We start from the raw sequence: 13817 nt of genomic DNA, 5'->3' as shown, positions 1-13817 counted from the left end.
ATATATATATATACATTTTGTAGGTCAGATGTGTCAAACTCAATGGCACAGGGGGCCAAAGTCAAATGACACTTACATTCTTTAAAACAATAATATCTATTAAAACATTAAAGTTAAAATAGTAACAAATTAAGGCCAGTCGATTTTCCTGAATGTTTGGCATCTTTTGTTGGCAGCAAGTCTACAAGTTGGTTTATGTTTCGGGTAAGGTTCTGTGTAGTGGAGACTCGAGATCTAGACTGCCCAGAATCCTCCCGGGAGCCGGATGTAATGATTGGTCAGGCCGGAAGTGACCCTGTGGCCTTGAGTTTGACACCCATGATACCTCTCGTAAAAAAACCTCCATTTATATTTTCTTTGATTTCAATCTTGACCTTTGACTTGGACTACGGCGGTCCACCCATGGCCAAATGTGTCAAATGAAATGTTCACTTTTTCATTATATTTTTATTTATGAAGTCCAATAAAACTTGCAAAATTCATAACTTGGCTGTTGCTTGATGGATTTTGAATTTGATTTTCTTCTTCGTTCTAGATTCCTAGTACTCTGAGTAGATTGAAATATTGAAATGGCAAGAATTAGTCGCCAAAACAGTCTGTGCCGAAACTCTTTTTTCAGTTTGGAACGCACAAGTGTTGTGTGAACCCAACACGGTCAGTGATACTAATACTACTGATACTACTGTTCTACTGTACTACTGATACTACTGATACTACTGTACTACTGATACTACTGTGCTACTGATACTACTGTACTACTGATACTGCTGTGCTACTGATACTGCTGCCAGAACAGTTGGGCCGCACTCTAGTGTGTTTGTGCACTAAAGACGTTAGGCACCCCCGGCGCAGTGCTACTGACTGAAGTGTCTTTAGGCCATTCCCAGGGGGGGGGGGGGGCACTTGTTTTATGCATAGTAGAATTGTAAATGGGCTGATCCAACAATGTCATGCTCATAACTGTGCCTGAACTGCAACAGGGAACTGCTGCTTTTTCTTTCCTAATCCTTACTGTCGTCATTTTCCTCTACTTTTTTTGTATGTTTGTCTCACTCTTGTGACCCGCTATTTCCTGGGTGCCTTGATAGTTGAAGCAGACTTTGTGCTGTTGAAGCTAGAGAGGTGAGCAGAGTAAGCCTGATTCCCTGTGAGTGAGGACTTCTCTGTTGACATCCACCCCTTGACGCTCATATGACCGTATGCAGTTACTTTGCGAGCGCTGATAAAACTCAGCTAAGACTAATTTAGCTAAAAGATGTTATGCTGCATCAAAGAAGTTATACGAGAGGCTGTGCTCAAAATGGGAGTTTCAAGATTCCCTTTTGGACACAATAAAATCATACATGACTTTTTGTCGTCAGTCGCTTGATAAAACCGTGAATTCCACACATTTTCGAAAATCGTTTTTTTTGTGCATATTTTGATAGTGCTCGGTGAGATACATGTCCCTGTAAAACAATTTTTCCATTATCTCAACTCAAACGTGTAATCTGACGTAATAAGAAAATCGTGAATAAACACCGTGTCCCCAAAAGTCGCCTGATATAACCGTGAATCCTACACCTGTGTGGAATTCACGGTCTCTTCAGTCGGTTTATGACTCGCGGGGCTGACCGTTGGCACCGTGAACGCCTCTCTAGACCATTGAAATATGGGCGACTGCGTTGTGCAAACACAATGGTCGGTCAGTATTCACGGTTTCCAGGCCAAAGATTATAATTTATGATGTCGACTGCATGCGTTTTGCGGGAAAACCTCTCTGTCACAGAATTAAAATGTGTATTTCCTAGATGCAGGACTGGTATTGTTTCACGACTGTCTGTCAAATTCGAATGTGTAATGTGTGTGCCCTTCTAGTAGTGCTTATACAATTTTGATCTTGCCCGTTTGCAAAAAAAAAATGAAAAATGAAAAAGAAAAAATAGACGTAGTCAAGTATAAATTACAAGTACATTTCCGTGTTGTATCACAACCCAAACTTGTTTGATGTTGAAAGCTCTTTGATTTGACACCAGAGTTCCCTAACAAGAAAAGGAATTTTGAGAAGCCAAGCAATGTGAACCATTTTGGGCATCAAAGAAAGCTACAGAAAATACAGCACGGAAATAGTAGAAGAACCAGACTTCAATGAAGAAAACGTATCATTCAAAGTACTCGAGGCGTTGGAACAGATCAAAGGTGCCTTTTTAACCTCCGAGAGAGTAAGAGAGGAAGAGAGAGAGAGAGAGAGGGGGGGGGGGGCAGCAATAAGCAATACATATCAAGAGATAGGACGATTTGAAACAAACTAATGAACTGAAACTGAAACCCAGATGTGATTGCTCAACCAAATCAATGGACTACTCACTATTAAAAGACAACACCAGAACAACTATCTGAACAACTATCTTTGTCTTTGTTTGAACTTTGACATGGGGAGACAGAAAGTCCTATGTAAACGGTATTCTCAACTCGAAAGAGTACAATTTAAGCAAAGGCGATACACCAAGCTGAAAGATGCACACTTGGGTTTATTATCTGAAACAGAATGACCAGAAGATCAAAGTTTGCAGGATGTTGATATCTATGACCGGGCTCACCCATTGTAAATTGCTCTAGAAAAGCCCATTAGTTGAAGCAAAATGAAACATTCCGTGACTGTGGAGCGCGGAAGTCGTGTTCTTTGGCTTTTTGCAGACTTTAGGAGTTAAAAAGAAAATTTAGCTCCCATGCCTCTTTGAAAATGGTGGGCGTTGTATATAATTTACATGTAAACTTTGTACCATGTTAACTTAACAAGCAAAAATAGTTCAGGTAACTGGCTAGCATAATCACCGCAATGGACTGTTTTGTTTACATTCGCTTGGGGACAATGTCTCCGATCGCGTCTGTCACAATTCCAAAATCATGACATGATCACCCTCAGTTTTGATCTTTAATTTGAAACGGTTTGAACTGGATTCGTCCACTTGGTCACTTGTGGCATACACATAAACAGGTTGGATGCATTACTGTAGATCTAGTATTAATTATCATATAGAAATTGGTAGGTCAAAATAAATTCATACAGGTGCCGCAAAAATTTGGCCATAGATATATATATATAACACAGCGGGATTCCCCGGATGGCATTTCGGTGCAATGTGATCAAGGCATTGTGCGTGTTGTAACAAAACCTTTAACTCGACATTCCTTGACAATGAAAGTAAAAACACCCCCGAAAGATTGAGTGTTCCATTAGAGCAAGTTTTAAACACTAACTAATTAGATAGAATTAGCGTTGCCGATTTATATATACTATTTTTTTTAAAATTGTTTCTTAAAAGAATACTGATTCAAATTTACCATTTTGAAACTAAGCTATGCACCGCTTGCTACACTGTCTCCAACAGTAACATACTTATTGCCCTCATTCATAGATGCTGACTTGTGACTGGTCGCTTACGGTGAAGAGGAATATTTGTCCCATTTTGCCTGCGGATGGTTAAAAATGCCCTACTTGTACTTTAATCAAATATATTAGGCCAAAAGGTATTGATTTGTATCCACCACGCTTCTAAACTGGTATATCTCTTCTTTTCAGATAAATGCAAGATAAAGAATGAGAAAATGATGTCAGTATAACACTTATTTTTTACTCCAAAAATTGGTTTTTTTTAAAAATACGAGAACAACGTGTCTGTCTTGTGTGAGTGTTTGCTTAAACACATGTATTGAAAAAGGCACTCAAACCCTCTCATATAAACCACGGGTGACCTTATTTAAGCCACACTGTGGCCCAGATAAGCTAAACCCCCCTCCCTTACCTTATTTAGGCCACACTGTGGCCCAGATAAGCTAAACCCTTATCTTATTTAGGCCACATCTTATGGTAGATTTCTTGAACTAACCATGGATTCGGAAGGTCGAGATTCTACTGATCTTTTTATTTAGTGCGAGGGATTATTTCAAAATAAAGGATGATACTAAATGGTAAGTGGACCAAGGGTAAGAGTTGTGTGTGTGTGTGTGTGTGTGTGTGTGTGCGTGCGCGCGTGTGCGTGCGTGTGTGTGTGTGTGTGTTTGTGTGTGTGTGAGTGTGTGTGTGTGTGTATGTGTTTGCTTTGTGTGTGGTTGCGGTGAGAGAGAGATCTAGAGAGAGAGACAGTAAATGTAATAGTGTGTTTGTATGTGTGTAATGTGTGAATGTTATTGTGTGCATGAGTGTCTATCTCACTTGTACGGTCCAAATGTACATTATTTTGTTGAGAATTTTACAAAGAACTCAACTACAAAACACCTTTATACAAAGTCACAGAAATAATCTTTTTGTGCTTATTGAGGTGCAGTACAGGGTGATTTTACCTGCAAGGATAATTGGACAAAATGGGCAATATCTTTATAATGCTAATACAAATGGTCATGTTTAGACAAATCCTATATCATTCTCCTTTTTTCTTAACAGCTTATGGTTATTAAAGAGTAAGCAAACTAGATCAAGGTAGTAATTTCGGATTCCTAATATTATGGGCATTCTTAAAAATGTTTACCTTGTTTTTAGCGCTTTTCTCAACGTAAAACAGATTCCATTAAAAAACAACAACACAACAACAACGACCTTATCTTTCTTTTTCAAAGTATTGTGCATACATTTGTGTGAAACTATTATATTCTATGCTTTCAAGTACATGAAAAAAGCTGATAAAGTCCAGCAAAATGTTCTTCAGAGACATAGATCTAGTAGTAGGCCCACTGGAACATTTTATAAACCGTGAAAAGATGACCAGAAAATAACAAAATTATTTTATGATCTTCACTTGTACTTGCAATTTTTTTGACAAATTATAGTCTACCTCATTATCTTTTTTTAAACATTTTTCTTCACTATATATATGGCAACTGGCATGTTTTTCAGTTATTATCAAGGAAGTGGATAGGCGAACCACGGGGTCTATCTAGCCCCAAAAGGATAGGTGGACCCCGGGGTCTACCTAACAAAATGCTGTTTTAGGATGTGAACCCCGGAGTCAGCGTAGTGAAATAAGTAGATCTAGGTTTAATTAAAGATTGGTGGACCCTGGGGTCAACGTTGTGAAATTATAAGTAGATCTAGGTTTAATTTTAAGGATTGGTGGACCCTGGAGTCAACGTAGTGAAATAGGTAGGTTTAAGGTGGACCCCAGGGTCTACCTAACGAAACACTAGTTAGGTTTTAGAATAGGTGGACCATGCGGTCACCGTAGTAAAATAAGTAGGTTTAATCACGGTGTCCCGGGGGTCCACCAATCCTTAATTAAACCTTCTTTAAATTCCTCTACGGCTTTGGTGACTCCGGGGTCCACCAATCCTTTTAAAATTAAATCTACTTATTTCACTACGAACAATGACCCCGGGGTCCACCGATCTTTAAAGAAATCTAGTTATTTCACTACGGTGACCCCGGGGTCCACCTGTCCTAAAACCTAGTATTTCGCTAGGTAGACCCCGGGGTCCACCTTAAACCTGCTTATTTATCACTACGTTGACCCCGGGGTCCACCAACCCTTACTTAAACCAAACCTTTTTTCACTACGGTGACTCCGGGGTTCACATCCTAAAACCTAGTATTTCGCTCTGCAGACCCCGGAGTCCACCTATCCTCTACAGGACTATAGGCCTACTATTATCAATTTGCAATTTTCATTGATTAGCACATTACAAAAAATATTGAACCAGAGACTCACTGTCTAAAAAGTCCACTGCTAATGCTATTCCTATCAAAGAAAAGGCACAATTTGATTTTATGACATGTTAAAAAAAAAGAGTTTTAAAAATATCCAGGAAATAACATAAAATGATTATATTTATATAGATCTAGATCTATACGTATTTTATTGTATATATATATACTTAAAAGTAAAAGACTGAGCAGAGGCTTACAATGTAAATTCTGTGCTCTACAAGTAGAGAAAGTCTTAAGTTTGCGCCAAACAGATTTTAGAAAAAAAAAGTTGGATCTAATTATTCTAATAAAAGTAAAAGTGATTGTTATGGTGATATTTGTTATTATTAACTCTGGAAATACAGATAGTTGCTGAATCTAAAAGTAACTCAGTTATTTGCTGAATCTAAAATTAACTAGAACTGTGCAATTCGTTTTATTTCAATTCCAAAGCCCAAAGGCATTGCAATGAGTTAGATCTAGATCTAGCAGTTGTAGGCTCTCTGGCTGCTTCTACTTCTAGCATATAGGCCTGCTACTACTGATTCTAGACAGGGAATCTAGATCTAGCTATCACCTGCACTATTAAAGTCAAATATATGGTAATGTTTTGTCAGTCAGTACATCCCAATTGCCATAGCCGCACGTATTAATAGTTGAATAATTATACCGAAGCAACACGTTATCACAGTGTGCAGGGGAGAGCGGGGTGCCCGGGTCGCTGACCGGTCGATTCGGTGGTTCGGCTTTTGTAGATCTATGCATTTTTTGGCGGAAAGCCCTATTACTAGATCTATTAGTGTTGAGAAAACTTCAACCTCTACAGCTCAGGCGTCAAAAGATGTTGGAAAATAATAATACGTCCTGAAGTTTCCTAACTTATACAGAATAACACAGCCAGTAGTTTTTATTTCATCGAGTTATACAAATGTCGAAATGACCTTGTAACTTGTTTTCAGAAGCAAATTTTAATAGTTCCAGTTCTACCGAATCGATTTTCACGCAGATTCAACCATTTTGATGATCGTTCTTTTCCTGTAAAAAAAATGTAGGCCTGTCGGATGTGGCAGTGCGATTAACACTAAGTTGTTTAGACCCATCAAAATACGAGGCTTCCTGGCCTATCAAAAAGGTCTACAGGGCTTATCGAGGCCGATTCACCCTGCCGAGTGCACGTTCACTAAACTGCCTACTAGATAATAATGAAATGGATTGCATTTATATAGCGCATATCCACTTATGCAATGCTCTATGCACTTAACATGATATATAATATAATGGATTTACAAATCAATTTTAAAGGTACATAGTGTTACATACTCATGCAAACACATATTCACTCACGCACACACCACACACATATATACATACTCACATACACACATACATACATATGCACATACGCACATACAAACTCACAACGATCTACAGCTTGGATGCATTCTGTCTAATCGAAATATGATGAAAATAGAAATGATTTTAGTTTCTTAAAAATTTCTAGATTTTCTGCTTCTCTGATAGTTTTTGGAAGCCTATTCCAAACAAGTGGGGCAAGATATGAAAAAGAGCGTTGTCCAAAATATGATTTGTAATGTATTTTAGGTTTAACAAGGGTTGTTTTGTCACTTGATGATCTGAGCGTTCTAGGAGGCACATAGGGTGTTAAAAGCTGTTTTAGATAGTCCGGTGATAAATCATTTAAGCACTTGTAGCAAGTTAAACAGATTTTATATATGATACGCTCTTTCACTGGGAGCCAGTGTAATGCTTTTAAAATAGGAGTCACATGATCATGCTTTAGTTTTTTAGTAATTATTTTGGCAGCAATATTTTGTACTCTTTGTAGTTGTTGTAACTGTTCATCAGGTACACCAGCCAGTAAGGAATTGCAATAATCATTCCTTGACAATATAAGTGATGTTATTAAAGTTTTGGTGACACCAACAGATAGATATTTTCTAATGCTCCCTATTTTCTTCAGCTGGGGATATAGATTTTTACAAAGATTGGATACATGGTATTTCATTGACATATCTTGATCTAGAACCACACCTAAATTTCTTATTTTAGTTTGGGCTGATATTTCGTGGCCATTGATGTTTATTCTGATATGGTCGATTTCATTGCATGCGCTGCTACGAAGAAATAATATTTCGGTCTTATCCTCATTTAATTTTAATTTGTTCTTGAAAATCCATTTTCTTATATCATTGATACATCTGGCGATTCTATCTATGAGATTATGTACATTGTCAGTTGTAGTGAATCCATACAGCTGTGTATCGTCTGCATAAAGATGGTAATTGAGGGCATATAAAGAAATTATTGATGACAGACTTTGCGTGTACACTGTAAAGATGACAGGACCAAGGACCGAACCCTGAGGAACTCCGTATTTTAGAGGTAACCTATCTGACACATCATTGCCAATTTTCACTGACATAAATCTATTGTCTAGATATGATTTAAACCACATTAGAACAGTACCTGATAGTAAAAATGACTTTTCCAATCTCTCTAGTAAAAAAGATAGAATCTACTACCAAAGATTCTCTACACGATCTTTGCTACTACTACTACTAGATCTACATGTACTACTACAAGACAGTACGAGAGAGCGCCACCCAGGCAAAGATAGTGTAACTTTGACTCAGCCACGTTGTGTACACACTTTTTATACCCCAAATTTGACCCGGAAGTCCATTAGGAGGATTTGACCTTTTCACTTGACCAAAGTGTACCAAAATAGTAGCCTAGATTTTGCCCCTCCATGAAGGAAAAATCTGGCCCTCATTCAAACCATTGGGATTGAGCAAAACTTTGCGTATCGTGCTTTGTTCTTACAATATTCATTATGATATATATATTTAGTACGATTTTGTCTCAGTGTACAACTTATACTAAATGAGAAAGGTGCACCATTATGAAAGTGGAACGAACTCAGTTGCCTGAAAAGGGTGTCCCCCGGTAGTTTGAGCATGTGTGGCCTAAATAAGCTAAACCCCCCTCCCTCACCTTATTTAGGCCATATGTGGCCTAAATAAGCACTCCCATAAACCAGTCTCCGTGAAACACAGTGAAAACAAAATCTGAAAGTGGTGAGGGCTTGATAAATGTGTGATCTCTATGAATCCACTCAGTGGACAGATGTCCCGTGGAACTATTTCATGCACCTTCTGATTCTTTCACAATAATTGTAATACTAATACTTTAAAAAATAACAACAACCCATACACACACTAAAAAAACCCCTTGAACTTTAAATGGAAAGAGACGACGGCAAGACTTTTCTGGCGTGAAGATCCAGACATTAGGGATGGATTGTCAAAAATGTCATTGTCTACTTCCACCCTGTCTGGTTCTTTTGCAAACATCAGCTACCACCCTGCATGTTGGAATAAGCACGTATCCTAAGGCGGTGGAGAGTCTGCTTCGGCAATGCGTCTTTAGAAAATAAATCTTTCAGATTTTTTTTTTCAAAACGTTTTGATAGCATAACAAATTTTTAAAGGACAAATATATACGTTCATTGAAGTCCTTTCTTGAAGATCACAAGCACATTCCCGATTACTGTGGGTATGCAGTTGGGGATATGAAATCGGCATATCGGTCGGAGTTCCATACAAAGAAATGCAGAGATTCCCTAGGCTTTAAGTACGAAAAGGAAAAGAACAAACATGAGTGATATTAAAGGAAGGGAACATTATATCAGGTCAGCAATACAAACCAGGAAAAGAGTACTGAAAAGTTACATCGAGCCAATCCAAGCACACACCCTCCTTGACAACATCATCATCAATAGCAATAGCGGCAGCAGCAACAACAACAACAACAGCAACTACCACCACCACCACCACCACAACAACAACAACAACAACAGCAACAACAACCACAACAACAGCTTTACAACAGATCGAGCACAGGTAGACACGTCTGTCTGAGGTGCTGTACCTCACAGCCCGGGCTGGCTCTTGAAACACGGGACCGAAGCAGCCTGCCTCCTTTTTTTTCTAAAAAAATGTGTCGCAGAATATTTACAAACATACGGACAAGACCAAAAAAAAAAAAAAAAAAGAAAGAAAAAAGAAATGATAGGGTTTTTTTTAAATAAAAAGGGAATATATTATGCTAAAGCAATTGGTTTCTTTTCGCAACTCAACGATTTATGAAACAAAAATTACCCAATAAAAATAGGGACACTCAAAAAACAACCCAATACATTGTTACATAATCCAGTATCAGGGGCGGCTCGAGAGGCTAAAAAGTGGACGTGCACAATTTAAGCTATCGCATGTTGAAGATAGTCAAGGGCATGGTAAATGAGACGGTGTGCAATGTTAGGATCTTTGGGCTCGTGAGGGAGGACCTCGTGCTTTTATTTTCATTCCTTTTGCTAGTCGCTTTAATTTCTAGTACTGTACTAATTGTTTTGTTTTTTTTAGCTAAACAACAATTTCGTTCATCCTGTAATGGAATTGAACACTCAAGTAATAACTTTCACTATTCCAGTACTAAACCATTCAAAATCAAAACTCATAGGACGGTCACGTTCACCTCCCTCAGGTTCACGGTCACAGAGTCACTTAAAATAGTGGCAAGACAGACAATGAACCAATCACAATTCACTTGAGCACTCCGCTGAATTGCTCCGGGGCTCACATTATATTGGCAAAGAATAGCGTACGGTCTATCGCGTTTATTTTCAGACTGCCTACTGTGGGCTTTGTTTCGGCGCTATTCGGCACGAGCACATTTGAGATGTGCCGTCTTATTAATATTAATGCACCGCCAAACTCGCTACGAGTGTCGTCATCGCTTGGGTTATCCCCAAGAGCGATTCATAGGTCAGGCTACCAGTGTTGAATATCCTATTATGTTTAGCTAAAGTGTGTGGGCTTTGGCATGGCATAGTAGATGTTTTAAGGCGCTATAGACACAGAATTGACAGTTATGGCGCCAGTGAGGACCTTGTTTTGATATAATATTTGGCTAGGTATAGTGTTTGTTTCTGGCTTCTTTTATTTTATTATTGTTTGTGTTTTACGTAATAGAACATTTTAAAAAATTGGGCGGCACTGCACGACCGTGCTCTATGGACGAACCGCGCCTGTCTAGTACATTGCATATCATAAGGGCCAGGGAACTAACTTTTCTAAGACCTCAGCAGCAGGGGCGAAGCGTCTATATAATCAAATAATCACTGCTTCCCTTCCTAATTTTGAAACATTGTCGCTGTCAAATTCATCCTTAAACGTAAACCTCTTAGATTAAAAGTAAAAAAAGGTTCGTAATCCACAATGAGTATGCCTAACATTCAAAACGGTTTCACGGCCACAGAAATAGCCTCCTCACCCCTCTCGGGCCACTCCATAAGCAGTCGCAAGCTTTGATTAAGTAAGCTTAAAGTGAGGCTGGAAGAGTCAGCCAATACAGTTGAGGGAACATGTGCATAGCAGTCATGGCTATTTCATTGCCACATATACCCTGTTCACCCCTTTGGGGACACAGTTATAATCAATCCCAAGCCTTGATTAAGTAAGCTAACGAACACTGGTCGAGTCTACCTCACAAATGTGAGGGGAACTAACTCCTAACAATCTCTTTACTGCTGCATGTGCTTGTTTTTTTTCCTCGACTTTTTACTGTCCTATAATCAGATCGTGACCTCGATTATGACACCAGCTCCTGGCCGCGAAAGGCTAACAAAAACAGCCAAATGTGAAATTTAAAAAATGATACTTGTCATGTTCTACCAAAGAGTTAGACTCTCTGGTAGGTCTATAACATATAGATCTAGTACTGACATCTCTGCTTCTTTGCTTTGTGTTTATGTATTCACATCTAAAGTTAATTTAATTTTAGTTGGAACTGATATTTAATAAGATACTTTCCCGATTATTTTGGCGGTTGAACATACAATATGAATTCCGGATTTGTTTTCATTCACAACTCAGAGTCGCCGCCTCGAGTAAGATTTTTCTGTGATATCTACAGGCCATATAGATCTATATCTGGTCCCGTTTCACTTTGATTACCCTGTCAAACAAGTCAGCCTTCGCCCCTGCTCAGCAGAATTAGTTGAAAATATTGTAAGAGACCTTTTCTATTCTGAACAGAATATGTATGGTCGACCAACTTAAATGGCTCGATAGGGCCAACTTCTGGTGCGTCTGTTGTTTTGTATAGGCCTATAGAAGATACGGTGTCTAGAAACATTGCACCATCATGCTTCAGATGGCGTGCGTAGATCTAGCTCTGGATCTAGATCAGCCATTGTTGTATTAAGGGCCATGTTTACATTTCGAATTTATTTGACCCCTATGATCTTCTATGCACCGATTACTAGTACCGTGACCTGGGGTGACTAATGCCACCCGGGGTGACTTAGACCAGGAACCAGGAAAACGTTTTAGCCTCCATTGAGGTGGAATAACTCATTTAATTTTCTTTATAACCCAGTAAATGTTTGTTTAATCATTAATCTACATTTTCTCCTCTAGAAAAAATAATAATAGGTCTGCAGAGAATATTTTGAGCAGTACTACATTTGAATCCAAGATGGCTGCCCCGTCATGCTGAAAATGTACACTGCATGGTCTTGTCAAACTTTGGTAGGTATTTTTCCCATGTGTGCTATAACTTTGATGATTTGCTTTCAACTACTTTAGATATGGTAGAATTCATTGGGTTTGGTCTTTTTGTCTGATTCTATGTCAATATTTTGTAGATGGCTGAGGTGGTCTTTGTCACCCCGGTGTGTGATGGCAGAACCGGGGGTACTAAGACCACTGATGAACATTACAATTTTAGCTCAATTTACTAATTTGTTCATTTATTCTTTCCAGATTTCCTTTATTTTCAGTAGAGATATGTGTTTTATAAATTAGTTCTCTTAATATTTTGTTGGTTTTAGTTCTCGATGTAATGGTTTTCGTCGGCCTGATCAAATTGTGATGTGTTGGTGAAAGGAAACAATAGGCCTATATTGTCCTTTAAGCCTTAGATATGTTTCTTTTTGGAATCTAAGATATTCTTTTCTTTCATATTCTCAGCATCGTCACTCCAGAAGAACCTACCACTTTTCTCCACTATGCCGAGAGACTACAAGCCAAAGCCTGGCGCACAGCCTTAATTAAAATTCCTGTGTTATCATCTTATAATCTGTTTTGGTTTGTGTTAATTTGTCAGAAAAACCCTGTATACTTGGTTTCATTTTGTTTTTAAACTGTACTATGTTATGGTATCCAAGCCTTTTGTCAGAATTTGAAAAGTTTAAATTTTCGTCTGGCACTGACACAGGCCACTTTTTGAACCAAGCGGTTATGCCAGCCGTAATGCCCATAAAGGAACAGAACATGTAGAGGGTCTTTTCAGTGGTCTTTGTCCACCCATAGGGAGGGGTTACTAAAACCATGCAGTTTTAATCACTTTTATAAGAGAATTTGATAGTGTGGTCTTAGTCACCCCATGCCGGGGTGACTAAGACCACACCCCAAAATGGGCATGTGCTACATAAAAATAAAAGAATTTACTCCTTGAAGCTATGCATTTGATGCACCCTATCAGCCCCCCTACTATAAACAAATGAGTTAACAATGACTTTAGTTGAACTGGCACAACTACGAAGTTCAAAACGTGGCCTTAGTCACCCCGGTCTACGGTGATGACATGTCGGAGGTCATGCCCTATTGAAAAAAAAACCCCGTTCAGTGCGCGGGGCATCGGCTGTTGTTTAATGCGTCAGTAGGGTGTCGCTCAGTAAAAGTTGCCGGCTGTGCCACTGGTGGCCCAGAAGTATATAAAACTGCGAGGAAAAAACTGATAACTCCACATTCCTTACAAGACACGTTCAACATTCTACAAAAGCAACGATAATTTATAATCGATTAAAAAAGCATTCCATATGTAACACTCAATGATAATCACGCTGATTCAACACTGGCCTAAGACAATAAAAATAACATGTAAATGTAATAATGAACACTCTCCCAACACAATTAATTGGTTTCTGAAAGGACTACAATAAGATACATGTAATCATAACAATAATATGCCAAATCTAAGGAACATAATGACCTGAATGTTACCATGAATGGTTCATAAACAACACAGCATTCTAAAACTACTAAAAGGAACTCTAGATCTATATATATATATA

This window comes from Aplysia californica, unplaced genomic scaffold, assembly GCF_000002075.1.
Source record: "Aplysia californica isolate F4 #8 unplaced genomic scaffold, AplCal3.0 scaffold01607, whole genome shotgun sequence".
NCBI classification, from domain to species: domain Eukaryota; kingdom Metazoa; phylum Mollusca; class Gastropoda; order Aplysiida; family Aplysiidae; genus Aplysia; species Aplysia californica.
The sequence above is the reverse complement of the archived record's forward strand: the minus strand, read 5'-3'. Positions refer to the sequence as shown.